Source organism: Cupressus sempervirens, chromosome 1, assembly GCF_028749045.1.
Source record: "Cupressus sempervirens isolate cs-2001-9-10 chromosome 1, ASM2874904v1, whole genome shotgun sequence".
Taxonomy (NCBI): Eukaryota; Viridiplantae; Streptophyta; class Pinopsida; order Cupressales; family Cupressaceae; genus Cupressus; species Cupressus sempervirens.
The window spans coordinates 410667058-410680767 of NC_143118.1; the positions used below are offsets into that span (position 1 = coordinate 410667058).

At 35.7% G+C, this 13710-nt stretch overlaps 1 protein-coding gene across 3 annotated transcripts in view; it reads right to left on the reverse strand.

The window, feature by feature from the left end:
- LOC149578043 (replication factor-A carboxy-terminal domain protein) overlaps positions 1-13710 on the reverse strand; it is a 75616-nt gene that overhangs the window by 7666 nt on the left and 54240 nt on the right. The window lies entirely within an intron of this gene.

Consider the following 13710-nt stretch of genomic DNA (forward strand, 5'->3'; position numbering starts at 1 on the left):
CATAATCGTCATAGAATTGTTTCAACTTTGCTAAGTTTCCATCTATCATAATCATTTCATTCATCTTTCCTACCTCTGGCTTCTATTTCCTTTTCTGAGCTTGCAGTGACTTTTCTTGTGATTTGTCATGTGGAGATGAGACTTGACCTCTCATCCTCTTTGTGGGTATCACTTTCTCTTCTTCTGCTTGTGTCTTCTTACCAACATAGGTCATTAATACTCTAGGTTTCTTCTTAGGTCCAAGCTCACTAGCCATCTCTTTAATTCTCTTTGACCTTTTAGGAGTTACCTCATCTTGTTTAAGTGTAACTTTAGGTGATGCAATTGCTGCAGGTGAAGTCCTTGTAGACTTCCTAGTAGAAGGTGTAGGCTTGTTAATGATTCTAACTCCCTCTTCTTCTTCTACTGAAGGTTATGCCTTTGTTGTGAGTGGTGTAGCACTGATAGGTGAAGGTGTTGCTGGGGTAGGTGCTGATGGTTTCATTTCAGCCATTGTTTGCTTGGGTTCAACATACTCTTCCTTGGTCATGTCAATGTCCTTCAGCATTTTCTTGACTACACGCTCAACTTTCTTTTTTGTTGCTTTAGAAATTTGCAATTATTATGTTTTTGCCAGTCTCTCTTTTGTTGTTCCCCATCTTTCACTGTTGTTATCCATATCAGATTCCAATAGTTCTTTTGCATATTCATCTATCATGTTTTTTGTTACTACATAACCCAAACAATCTACAAACATCACTCTAGGCCCTACAACATCCATGCATGTCGTGTTAGTTTCCATCATGAAACATATGTTTTCTTTGTACTTTTCTAGGACAGTTTTAGGTATCCTCATTTTTTTCTTTATTACTGACTAAAATGATCTTGTCAAGCTGGTTATGCTGTTGGTCATGTAACCTTCAGAAGTTTTTCTGTAGTAATGGCTCATCAGTTGCATTGTACACTTATCAGATTTCCATTCAGGTTGAGGCATGTTAGGAAATCTTTTCAAAACATGAAAGAATAGGTATTGATCAGTGACTCGAATCTGAATGTAGCATATTTGTTTTTCTTTATTCTTTCCAAATCGTCAACTAGTTGTTGTCTTAGAATCTCACAAAGATTAACCTCTTTCCTCTCTATACACATCTTATATGCTGCATTGATAAATAGAACTGACACTTCATCTTCCCTATAACTAGAGTTCATTTTGTATGCCAAAATCTTACTAATAAACCTCACATCATTTTGTTTTGATTTTGCTTAGCATCATTCCTCTTCCATTCCATTGAGTTTTTGTGTTCTCCTGTACAATCTTCTTTACATTCTTCTCATTGATGGGAATTATGCCATTGTTGCTCAAACCAGTAACTTCATGGATTAAATCACTTGAAATTTCAATGGGATCACTACCAATCTAAAAGTTGTTCTACATGAATTCTATTTGAAATAATCCTTGTCCATTCTTCATTTTCAAACTCATGACGAAATATAAGTTATGCAACATTGAATTGCCCTAGGTGCTCAAAACCTTCATTGAATGACATATGTTGTTTATATATTTTGTCAAACTCCCCCATAATGTTAAAGTCTCCTATTGTTTCAAACTTGCAATGTATTTATGCCCTATAATCTTCCATTACTAATACTTTGTCTAGAATTTGCAAAAATGCCCCAGCACGGTCATCTTCCAAATTTGCAATAGGGTTTCTCTTGAATTTAGACCTAGGTTTCTCCATAATATCATGGAATAGTGAAGGGTCCATTCTCAACTTCAAATTTACTCCAGAAATTTGTCTCAACGATAGATTAAATACCTTTTTATTGCAGAATTAGGGCTTGACCGAAATCCGCTTGAATTTACTTCCAAATTGCTTTAAATTGCCTTTAAGTTGCTCCCACAAGTTTCTCCTAGCTCCAAGTGATTAGATGGTGTGAAATTGATTGATATTAACACTTAAATCCTTAAAAAATCTTACTCGCATTAAGTGTTCATGTACGCAATACTCAAAGAGCTAATCTTGTATCCAGTAAGTCAAATTTCTTTCTCAAGCTCACATATGATCTTAGTTCTTTATGTACTCTTGGACATAGCTTCTAGAAACTATTTCCAAGCTTCTCCTAAGTGCACAAAACTTTATGTTACCATTTCAGGGGTTTGATGAATTTTTGGTATATTATTCCCTATTTCCCTCTTAAAGATGATTGCTTAAGTTGATAAGCGGTTTTTAGCTACTACAATTGATTTCCATTTTTTCTCAAATGTGTGATTTGTCTTCTCTACCCATATTTGAGTGCTTGCAGGTGTTCTTTCTCTAACAAATGTTTTGTCAAGACTTTCAACTTACTTTCCTGTCACATTCTCATTCCTTCTTACATTGTTGTTCACATTCCTTCTAAGTTCATATTTTGTAATCTCATATTGGGTGTTCTCATGTTGTTCATTCTACAAAAACTTGTTGTATGTCCCAAATTGTTGCAAATCTAACATGCTATAACATTGTTTCCATATCTAGGTCCAAATTGATTAGTTTGTAATTTGCAATCCCTAGCAATATGCCCAAAGTTGTTGCATTTATAACACATAATTCCATTTCTTATGATATTAGTTTCTCCCAATTGTCTACTAGCTACAGGGTTGGTACTTCCATAAATTCTATTATCACTATTATATATAAGTTTCCTACATTCATTATTTGTGTCCATAAGCAAAGCAATTGTAACAACAAGCAAAAAAGGGTTTAGTATACTTACCTATACGGTCCATCTTCATGTGTCCAAGTTGATTACATGAAAAGCATCTTCCATTAAATTGTTTCTTTACTTCTTCATCTTGTCCAGGTTGGTTAGGCACCGCTTTGTTCAGATCTTCTTGTTGATTAGGTTGTTGGCTCACTAGATCTTGTTCCTCAATAACTTCATATCCTTTAAATGATTCTCCTTCAACATATCCAATTCTTGTTTTGCCTCCAACAAGACTTTGTGCCATAATCTACTAATCAAGCTTCTCAGTGCTTGAATATAACTTCTCAAGATGTTACTTTGTTTGTGTAAGTTCCTCTTTCACAAAAGTGTTGTACTTCTCAAGTTCTGTCTACTATAGTTTTGTAGTCTCAAGTTCAGATGTCACCTTGGTAAGTTTGGATTTTAGATCTACGTTCTCAAATCTAAAATCTGGTTGACTTTTCTTTTCATCTTCCATCATGCTCATCTTCAAGTTTGTGATCTCAAGTTCATGCTTTAGAATTTCATTCTCCTTCTTAAGCTTAGAAAATGCTTCAGAGTCCTTGATCTGATTATGTGATTCTTTCTTCTTGGACTTAGATAATTCAATCTGCTCTTTCAATTTTTGAATGAAGTCTTGTCAATCCTAACAAACCTCCTTAGAGATTGCCAACAATAGAAGGCCACAATCCATTGATCCACCATTAATGAGACTAAGTCCTAAGCTGAGACCAAGTACACCTGACAATAGAAGACTTTCACACCAGTGGACATTCCCTCGAGATCTAGAGTCTCAAATTCCCCTTCTTTCTTTCCTTTTCAAATTGTAAATGATTGTACATGCTGTACATACACGTAAATATTGTAAAATACTAGTGAATAGGTTATACAGTGTGAAATCCCTATAAAATATACAATTTTGGACCATTTCAAGGGTCGGCAAAGTTGATGATTTTGTGGCACCATCGCAATAGAAGTTAGATAGTTTCCCTGCTCTCATACTCTTAGCATTTCACTTTACTTTCATGCTCCCCTAGAGCCTTGTACGCACGGACCAATGATGGCTAGACTTCATTATTGATAATCAAAGGAAGATCAATGACTTCTCAACTACTTTGAGCTCCTTGATTGTTGGTAAAGAATGTATCATTTACTTGTTATTTTGTACTTTACTGAGGAAGGTTGGTTACTTAGAATTAAAATGTTGAATGTATGATTACTAGGAATGAATCTATCTACTCTCACATATTTGGAGAGATGGTCATGTATATTGGTAGTTTTATTGTTTGTCTTGAGTAAAGTTGATGGTTTAATGGTATTGTGATTATAGACAGATTCATACTTCTCTGATTCCATTCTATCTTTTGAGGTTTCTTTTTAAGCTTATCCTAACATTTGCTCGCAAGCAATCTTATGTATGTTAGAAACCTCCTAAAACCAACAGGCTCCTTGAACAAACAATTGTATGTCCAACTTAGCTAGTCCAACACAGTCATGACCTAATAACCAAGTGGTTGGGAGGAAAGGGAAATCCTCTCCCTTCCCCTCTTTCAAGCGAAGTTCACTGGTGCACCACACATCCGTCTCATCTCAAGTACTTTTGGCAACCTTGCACAAGAGTTGCATCAACAAGTATTAGACCCATAACTTAGTTTTTTAATGAAGTTGCAAAACTACTCACATGCTAGCAGAAAGTTGGCTACAATACCAATGAAAGATTGCAAACAATATACTAGCCCAAACTTATAGAATAAATGTGTTCAAGCAATAACTTCAATACCAGTCTTCATAGTTGCCTTCAAAGCAACTATAACATACTAAGGAAATACATATAACTCACAGTATCTCTACTAAAGAAATGCACGACACAGTAGATTGTGAATTCTCAACAATCAGCATTATGAACCAAATGTTCCAAAGTCAAGTTGTCATAATGAACAAAAATAGCCTAAAACAAAATCTTCCTAAATTTATGCTTATAGATGATATTGGAGTTCATGACATAAAGCATCTAAGAATCATCACATTAGTTTAGCATACTTCCACAATGCTTGCACACAAATTATACCAATGCATTGATAATTGAATACATATGAACATAAACATTAGTACAACTCAGATCTTAACATTAGGAAAGTTGGTGTAGTAGCTACCTTGATTTCTAGCTTGAACGTCTCAACATGGAGACATAGGTGCCTTTGGAGTGACATTGACTCAAATAATGCCCTTGCAACTCTGCCTATAGGAGGAGATTTTGAATGATATTGAAATCAAGACTCCCTTGCAAGCTCTCTACTTTTCTACCTTGTCGAATCCCTAAGGGTGACGTCTCAATGTTAGAGCATGCTATTTGTTGCATAGTACATGTAGTTGTTGCATTGTACATGTCTTCTTTTATTGCATTTCATAATTGTTCACATGCTCAAGAATATTCCTGTGCATATTCCAATGCATTGAGAACATGTTTGCACATGCATGCTTAGCTTAAATCCACTTAGTTGAGCCTCTAATTTGGTCAAGTTTGGCTCTAGTTTGCTTTTCCAGCTTTAGTTTTCTTTTTAAGCTTCAGTTGGCTTTAATCTCTATCTTTAAAGTCATTGCTTTCTATAAAAGCAATTCATTTGTGCATTATAGTTCATTCTATAATCCTTGCTCTTGATAAATATAGTCATTCTTTTCTTGTTGTTCTCCTTGTGAAAGGCTTTTTTTTTATGTTCGATCTTGCAATTGCTTTTGTTGCAAAACTAAACATGGTAACTGAGTACAGATTTAGCAAACCCCTTCTCAAATTTTCAGGCCTTCTTTTCTCAAGAGTATTGTAGGGTCCCCAAATTTGCCTTCTTGTATGGATTAGGTAGTAGGCCTTTTTTTCAAAGCATTTTGGAGCTTCATGGACCTCACACCACATTCATAGCATCCCAATACTTACAAACTGATTATCATTTTGTCAAAATCCAAGCAGTTATGTTTTTTATAGTATCTCTTGTGGGCACGCTTTTCAAGGCAAGTACAAAAGATCTACAAAATTTCTATGCACTTTGTACCAAAATTAACCTCACCATCACAATCATAGTGCCCCAAAACCTCTAAAAATACATATCATTTTGTCAATTTTCATTCTAGTGCAAATTTTGAGGCACTTTTTTTGCCAGTAGGAAATCGTACAGCCAAGTTCTGAAAGCATGCTGCTCTAGTGCACTTTAGTGCACTACAAGAACACACTTCGAGAGCTTACAGTATTTTGAGTGCACAGCCTACCCTTAGCTAGTGCTCTGCCCAATCACTATTGCGAGTCGCACATTGTTCACCATTGCTTAGCTCACTAGCAGGTGACCAAGGGCTAGGATTTTAATCCCTTTGCAGTCATGTTTATCCCAATTGGAGGACTTTTACAAAATTGAGTGTAGATTGTTCATACAGTGTACATTTTCCGGAAATGAGATATCATTGAAAGGGGATTTAGAGAGCACTATCCACTATTACTGATTGTTTTGTGATTCTTAACTAATTTTTTGTACCAGTCAATTAAAGTCAAACCTTCTTGTTCATGCTTCCTCGGCCATAACTTGGTCAAACGGAATAGTCTCTTGAAAACCAGATACCAAAGGAAAGATGCTTTAGTACTCTATCTAGAATTGCAACACTTTTCGACCAATTTTCATGCAGGTACTTGGTGCATCCATTTGAGGTGCATTTTTTATTTTTATACTTCATACTTGTTACAGTTGCAAGAAGTTTTTTTTTCTTGTTGTGTGGGGGTTCTCTTGCACCTTTAAAATTGCATTTGTATCTTGCACTATGGGGTATTTCTCTTCCATACAACCCCACTTCTCACAATTACCATGTCTGGAATGTCCAAACGACTTGGTTTCTTGTGTCCAAAGGGTTGTAGTCCATGTTGGATGAGTCACAGCCTAACTTGTGTAATATACCAACTATACTATCACAAAATAAACGGGAAAATAAAATTACTCTTGTGAGGAAAGGAAATATGCTTTAACAATATAACTAAAATAACAGCGTTCCATTTCCTATGAACATGAAAAGAGTTTTCGTTAACTAATTCAAAAGAAAGTCACCAGCTAATTTTCACATGAATCTGATTTTAACTAACTTGATCTGTTACTTCAACAATATACTAAGTTCAGCAAGAAATGTAACATTAACTTTCATAAGAAAGAAAATGAACAATAGATTGCTATGAAATGTAAACAGCAAAATTAACTACCAAAGAATAATTCATAGAACCTAAACTTGTTAATTCCATTTCTACTTTACTTATTTTAGCTTCCGACCTCCATAGGGTGAAAGAGTATCATCAAGGGTTTTGGCCACCCAGCCTTTGATCTTACAATTGCGACCTAACAGTCATCCACACATAAGTGGCTCGGCACTTCCCAAGGGGATGTGAACGCTGCTTTAATTTTCTCGCCATTCGAGACTTGGTGTAGAACCCACGGCCACAACTACCTTAACCAGCCAACCTATCAACATCTTCACCTATCAAATGTCCTTCCTAGCTAGACATTGCCCTATTGATTCTAGTGACTAGCAAATACTACCCAAAGCACAATACCACCTTGGCCAGCTTTTTAAGGTGCAAGCACAATTCTCTATGCAATCAATATCACCGCCAAACCCTTTGGACTCGTGTCCATAAACAATAAATGTTGCCCACACTTGGCTATAACCACAAAGATCTACCATGGTTGACCATAATCTATCCTTATTGCACAAGTTGGTAAGGGTTTAGTTTAAGTGTTGTAAATGGAATATTGAGGTTATATGAGGGTACAAGAGACTTGATCAAACATATCCAATTCTAAGAATCAAGACCAACTCGGTAATAACCAAAAGCACACAAATACAAAGTTACAAGAGGCTCGAGTAGCATGCCATACTTCTCTTTGGCTGGAGATTCTTTTTAATGCATATTTTTTCCACTTCACATAAATAGAAGGAAGCTTTACTTACTGATTCAACCAATGATCTTAAGTAATGAATAAAGGGCGAACCATGTGCAAACAGCAAGCCATACTACTAATTATATATGCTCAAGAAAAGCTCCCTTTGAAGACTCATACTTTATCAATTCTATTACAAATGCAATATACAACAATCTATGTTGCCTTCTATATATGATCGAGACAAGCTCGCATTGAAGTTTCAATCTTTATACTAAAGCAAGTTATACAACTAATGATTTGACTAGTTACATCAAGAATAGAATCGTTCTTTTGATGACTGAGATATTAATTACAATGCTCATGATGCAATCAAACCAAATCAATGCACAAATCCTATAATTTTTTAAAGCATGAGATTGATGCTAGAAAGAAGTATATAATACTTAGCAAATACAAATTGCATGTAAGTAATCAAAGCCATTCCAGTGCATTAAATTGAATGAGGTTATACATATTAAAAGTTGAATACAACTCATCATAGATTTGACAGTAAGAGACTGAAAATGCTTGCAATCAAAGATAGACATCCAACTGAGATGTGATTCAAGCAAAGGATGTTATGGAGATCATTCTCCAAATCAAAAAGAACAAAGCTCAAAAGTGAAAATCATAGAATATTGAACTACCATGATGAACTCATACCAACAAAGTGAGATTCAACAACCCCGGCACAAGAAAATGAATGGTCTCCAAATAGACAAACTAGCTAGAAACGGATGGCACAAAGGCATGAGTAACTCCTTGCATGTAGTGGCAAGAGGAATTACTCTTGCCACCTCCACAACATTCCCCAAAGATTCCCTTGAACCCTAAGATGAAAAAATAAAATAATCACCACACTAGCTTCAAGTTGCACATCCTCAAGGAACTACATAAGAATCATATATATATATATAGCATATGCTTAAGTATTTATTTTATGAATGTGTATAACTAGACATATACGTGTCATGACTTAGTGCTAACTTTCATTTGCGTGCTCAATTATTCAATCATTGTGGGTTAATCCACATAGTCGTCTTAGAAAGCAAACATATGCATGGATCCACATGCAATTGTGTTGTTAATATTCATACAATTTAATGATAGTTAGGAAACACATATACATCTATTTATATCCACACACATCATATATGCTTACATATATGATATATATACATACATACATACATACATATATATATATATATGCAAATACAAAAAAAAAAATGAAATATTACAAGGCATACCTTGATAGCAAATGAATGAAGAAATCTCCTTCCTTAAAATCAACAAGGAGGATTCAATGCAATTAAATTAAATTATAAGGTCAAAATTCTTTATCAACATTGCAAGAGAAAAGGCAACCACCTAGATATATCTAAGGCAACACCCCTTCTAGATGTGACAATTGGTTAAACAGTTATAGTTCTTGCTCGGATGGCATTTCCAACCTTCACTAAGTGTTCACATCCCCTTACACTAATGAAACTCTTCCCCTGCTCGTGGGATGGATCTCCTCTTGCATCCGTCGCCAAGGAAGGATCAAATTCCATCATTGTTGTAAATTTAAAATGACCCATTAGTTTGAGATTTTTCAGCATAGAAAAAAGATGAACGAGGCTATGGGTTTGATTTCCACAAAAGTTCAAGTCAGTCTCTAGTTTCACCTTGAGTCTTGCACTACACCACAGACGTGTAAAAAGTATCAAGATTGTTTTGTGCAACTCAATGAGTTATGAGCATTGTATCTAGAGATGGGTATGACTACTTTGGTGCTTGATCCATTTCCTTCCATTGAGGAATTTTCGATGAAGATCAAGTCTCTTAGGTCTTTTTTGCATGGCTATGCAAAGGACAAGATTGACAAGGAGTGCATTTTCATGATTTTGTCTAAGCTTCAAGGACTCTTTCAAGTCTTTGCTTCTACACTTTATGCTATCGTAGATGCTTTGGGAGATTCCTTCACTTCCCCTTCTATTGAGGTTATCTATGAGTGTTTGACATGGAAGCAGCCTTTGTTGACTCAGCAGGATTTACTTCCTAGTTCCAACTCCCAAGCTTTAGTTACACAGACATCTAAGTGGATGCAAAAGGTGAGGCAAAAGTCTAAGTCACATTCTTCGAGTAGTAAGCATTCCTCTAAGCCTGCTCAAAGGTCAAAACTAAAGTTTCCCTTCTACTCCATCTCCTCCCCCTTATTCTAAGTCTAGTGAGTTTTCCTCTGAGACAAATAAGAACTCACTTGAGCATTCTAGTTTTTGTGGAAAGGAGAACAATTTAGTCACTAGGTTTTGGAAGAGGCTAGAGGCCAGGCAGTAACATGAAACATCACATTTCAGCCCCTATCTCCTTCCTCACAAACGGATAAAGGCCATACTATTTTGGTACAAGCCTTCCCTTCAACTTTTACTCGAATACTTGATTTAGGTGCTTCTCACCATATGAAACATTGTCAAGAGTTCATTGTCTCTCTTTCAAATTGTGGCACATTACAGATTGCAATGGGGGATTCTTCTCAAATTTCAGTTCTAGGCTCGGGCCTTATTCAGCTTGAGTGTGGATGTCTTCATAATGCTCATGTTGTCCCTAACATCTCCACCAACCATCTCTATTAGTGTATCAATTTTTTCACTCTAGGATAATTAAGTTCACACCTCATGATGTGATTACTCGCTACCTCCATGATCCTAATGTTGTGGCTACTAATAGTGTTGATCTTGCATCTCAGTTGTACCACTTTGATGGCTTTGAGGGTTTAGCTCATATTAGACCATCTTTTGTTGCACATGCAAATTCAGTGAGTAAACTTTGGCATGAGCATTTTAGCCTTGTTAGCTTTTTGGCCATGTCAGCTACAAGTATCTACAATAGATTGGCACTTGGTCTTTGGTTCTTGGACTACCTAAGATTTCAATTTTGTGCACGAATGGTATCTGTCAAGGTTGTGTGCTTGGTAAGCATCACCAAGGTCCATTTTCTTCAAGTAGAGCCACTAGGGCTAAGGTACCTCTTTAGTTAGGTCATACTAGCCTCATGTCCTTTTAAACTCCTTTTTTGGAGGTTACGTATGTGCTCACATTCATTGACGACTTCTCCAAGCATACATGACTCTGCTTCCTTAAGTACAAGAGTGATGTCTTTGATACTTTCAAGTTGTACAAGGCATTTGGAGAAGCAACCTAGTCTTTTTCTTAGAAGGATACACAAAAATAATGGGGGAACTATGTCTCTCTCACTTTTTACGACTTCAATGTTGAACATATCATTCTTCCTCAACTTACAATGCCCTATACCCCTCAACAAAATGGTTTACCAAAAGGAAGAATGCGACACTTTGAGAGATGGCTAATTACATGATTTTGTTTTTGGGTATGGTTATTGCATTTTAGGTTGAGGATGTGAATTGTGCAAATTATGTTTACAATTATATGCCTCAAGGCATTGTGGTTGAATAGCTCCTAAGGACGCTTGGTCCGATGCCAAGCCTGATGTATCTTCATTAAGATTTTTTGAGGATGATGCTTGGCCTTTCACTCTACATAGACAGTATAAAACCATGGAGAAGAAGAGTCGACCACTCAACTTTCTTGGCTATTGTAAGGATGTTAAGGTATATGGATTGGTTGATTCAATAACCAACAATATCTTGTTTTGCATGGATATTCTATTTCATAAGCGTTATCCTCATGAGGCTTCTTCCACACATACTTGTCCATCACTCCATACTCCACTTCTTGAGGATTCATTTTTTTCTAAGGATGGCTCCACCCTCCACTTCCGAAATGGGCCTCTCGTACTATTGATATGGCTAGAAATTGAGCAGGTGATCTTATAGGTCAATGTACATGTACACAAGTTTATGGGGCTTCTTTTTCAGTCAATTCATTTTGGTTGATCCTAAGCCATTTCCTGATGCAATAGGCATTCTGGAGTGGGATAAGGCTACTGACGAGGAGTATACTTTTTTTTTAGAAGAATCACACTTGGAATCTTTTTCCTCTTCCTAAGGGAAGAAAGTTGGTGTTATACAAGTGGGTCTAATCATATTGTACCAAGTATGTTGTAGATGATTGTATTGGCAAGTATAAGGCCCAAGTTGTTGCTAAAGGGTTTTCACAGGTTGAGCTCGTTGACTATTCTGATACTTTTGCGCATGTTGCCATAATGGATTCCCTTGGCCTTATAATTGCTCTTGCAACTTGTCATGAATGGTCAATATTTTAGACAGATGTAAAGAGTACTTTTTCTGCATGGAGATCTTCATGAGTTCTATATGGAGTGGCCTAGAGGCTCTGTCCAAGGCTTCTCACTTGTTTGCAGACTTCACCATTCATCATACAGTCTCAAACAAGCCCCTAGGGCTTGATATAAGAAGATGCACAGTTTTTTTCTCTCTTCCACCTTCACACATTACAATTCTAATCCCACAATGTACACTTAGCAATAGGCTGGAGATCTTTTGATATTGGTTTGTATATGGATGATTTGATCCTGACAGGAAGCTTTATCTCCATGATTCAGAGTGTTAACTGAGCATCAATGGAGCAGTTTGACAAATCTTGGACTTCTGCTCTATTTTCTTGCACTTCAGTTTGTTCAATTTTCCAATTGGATTTCCATTTGTTAGCAGAAGTATGCTATTGACATGCTTCAGAGGTTTGTTGTGCTTGATTCCAAGCTCGCCACCACACCTGTCAAGTGTTCTAGCATTAAATTTTGAACTTACTCGGCAGGAACTTTTCACTTTTGAATGAAACTATGATGAAGCGATTTGTAACAAGTTTCCCCTAGGTTGTGTAACTTTTTGGTTTGTTTTTTGTAAAAGAACTTGCCTTATTATTTTGATTGTTGGAATTATTATTTACTTTTTGGTTGCTACGCATCATATGTTCATTTGCCACATCATATCTAACATAAGGTTCAAATTTTATATCAGTCTTAAGTGCATAACCACTGTTGCCATTCTGTTTGTCCATATTTGCTTCTATTGCCTTAAATTCTAACAGTGTCTGTCACTTTGTTCATAGAAAATTAATCTGAGATATTCTCAGTTCTCTTTGATGATATCTGTGGGCTGTCACTAAATTGCATTGGAAGAAAATCTCGTATGCTCACAAGATCCAGCTTTCATTCCAATTGTAGTTACACTTTAATCAAAATTTCATATCATAATTAAACTTTAATTAGAATTTTAAATTTTAATTAATGATAAAGCTTCTCAAGTTTTGATAAAATTAAACTTAAATTATAGTTGATTTTAATCTATCAACTACTTCATTTTACTTTTCCATTCAGCATCTCTTTTAGTCTTCTAAGAAAAAGGTCTGCAATTACTTTCTTATTAATTTTTGCTGACTTGTATTAGGCTGTGATAGTTGATTTTAAATTTACCTCATTCAATTTTGTCTCACTCCTTGTCTTGTGGTGACCATTTACAAATTATTTTCATTTTACAATTCTCCACTGGTCAAATGTAACACCCACTTCACAAGGACTTTTCAGCCCTCGCATTACAAGTGCTATAGTGCACAAGAGAACTTCTCACATATTTCAGCCCTAAGTCTCTCCAGCTCAAAATATAAAAGAAGAAAAAACTTAAATTAGGACAATCATTTTGTTTTACATGTTGTTCAGAGAAAACCTTAAAAAGTCACAATATATTTCAGCAAGTTCAGGAATTTTTGTGGACCTGTTTGACATGAATTCTTAAAAGAAAAAATCAGATTTGACAAAAATGAAAAATGTAAAAATATTTTCTATTTTTGTAAAGATCTTAGATGGTTTGCTTTACAGTTGGGAAATTCTCAAAAAACTCTTCCTTTATGGTGACACAGGCAAATATCTATATCCAATTCAAATTGGTGAATATTTGTAGAATCCAAATGCGAAAATCTAGAAATCCAGATAACTGAGAAAATCTAGGAATCCAGATAATTGAGAAAATGAGCCAGTGGTAAACATTAACCCCTCAATTTCGCTACACCCTGTTTCTTACTTATCATCAACTTCCACGCAAACTCTATTATTGATGACATCAAAGGCATATATAGATGTCTGA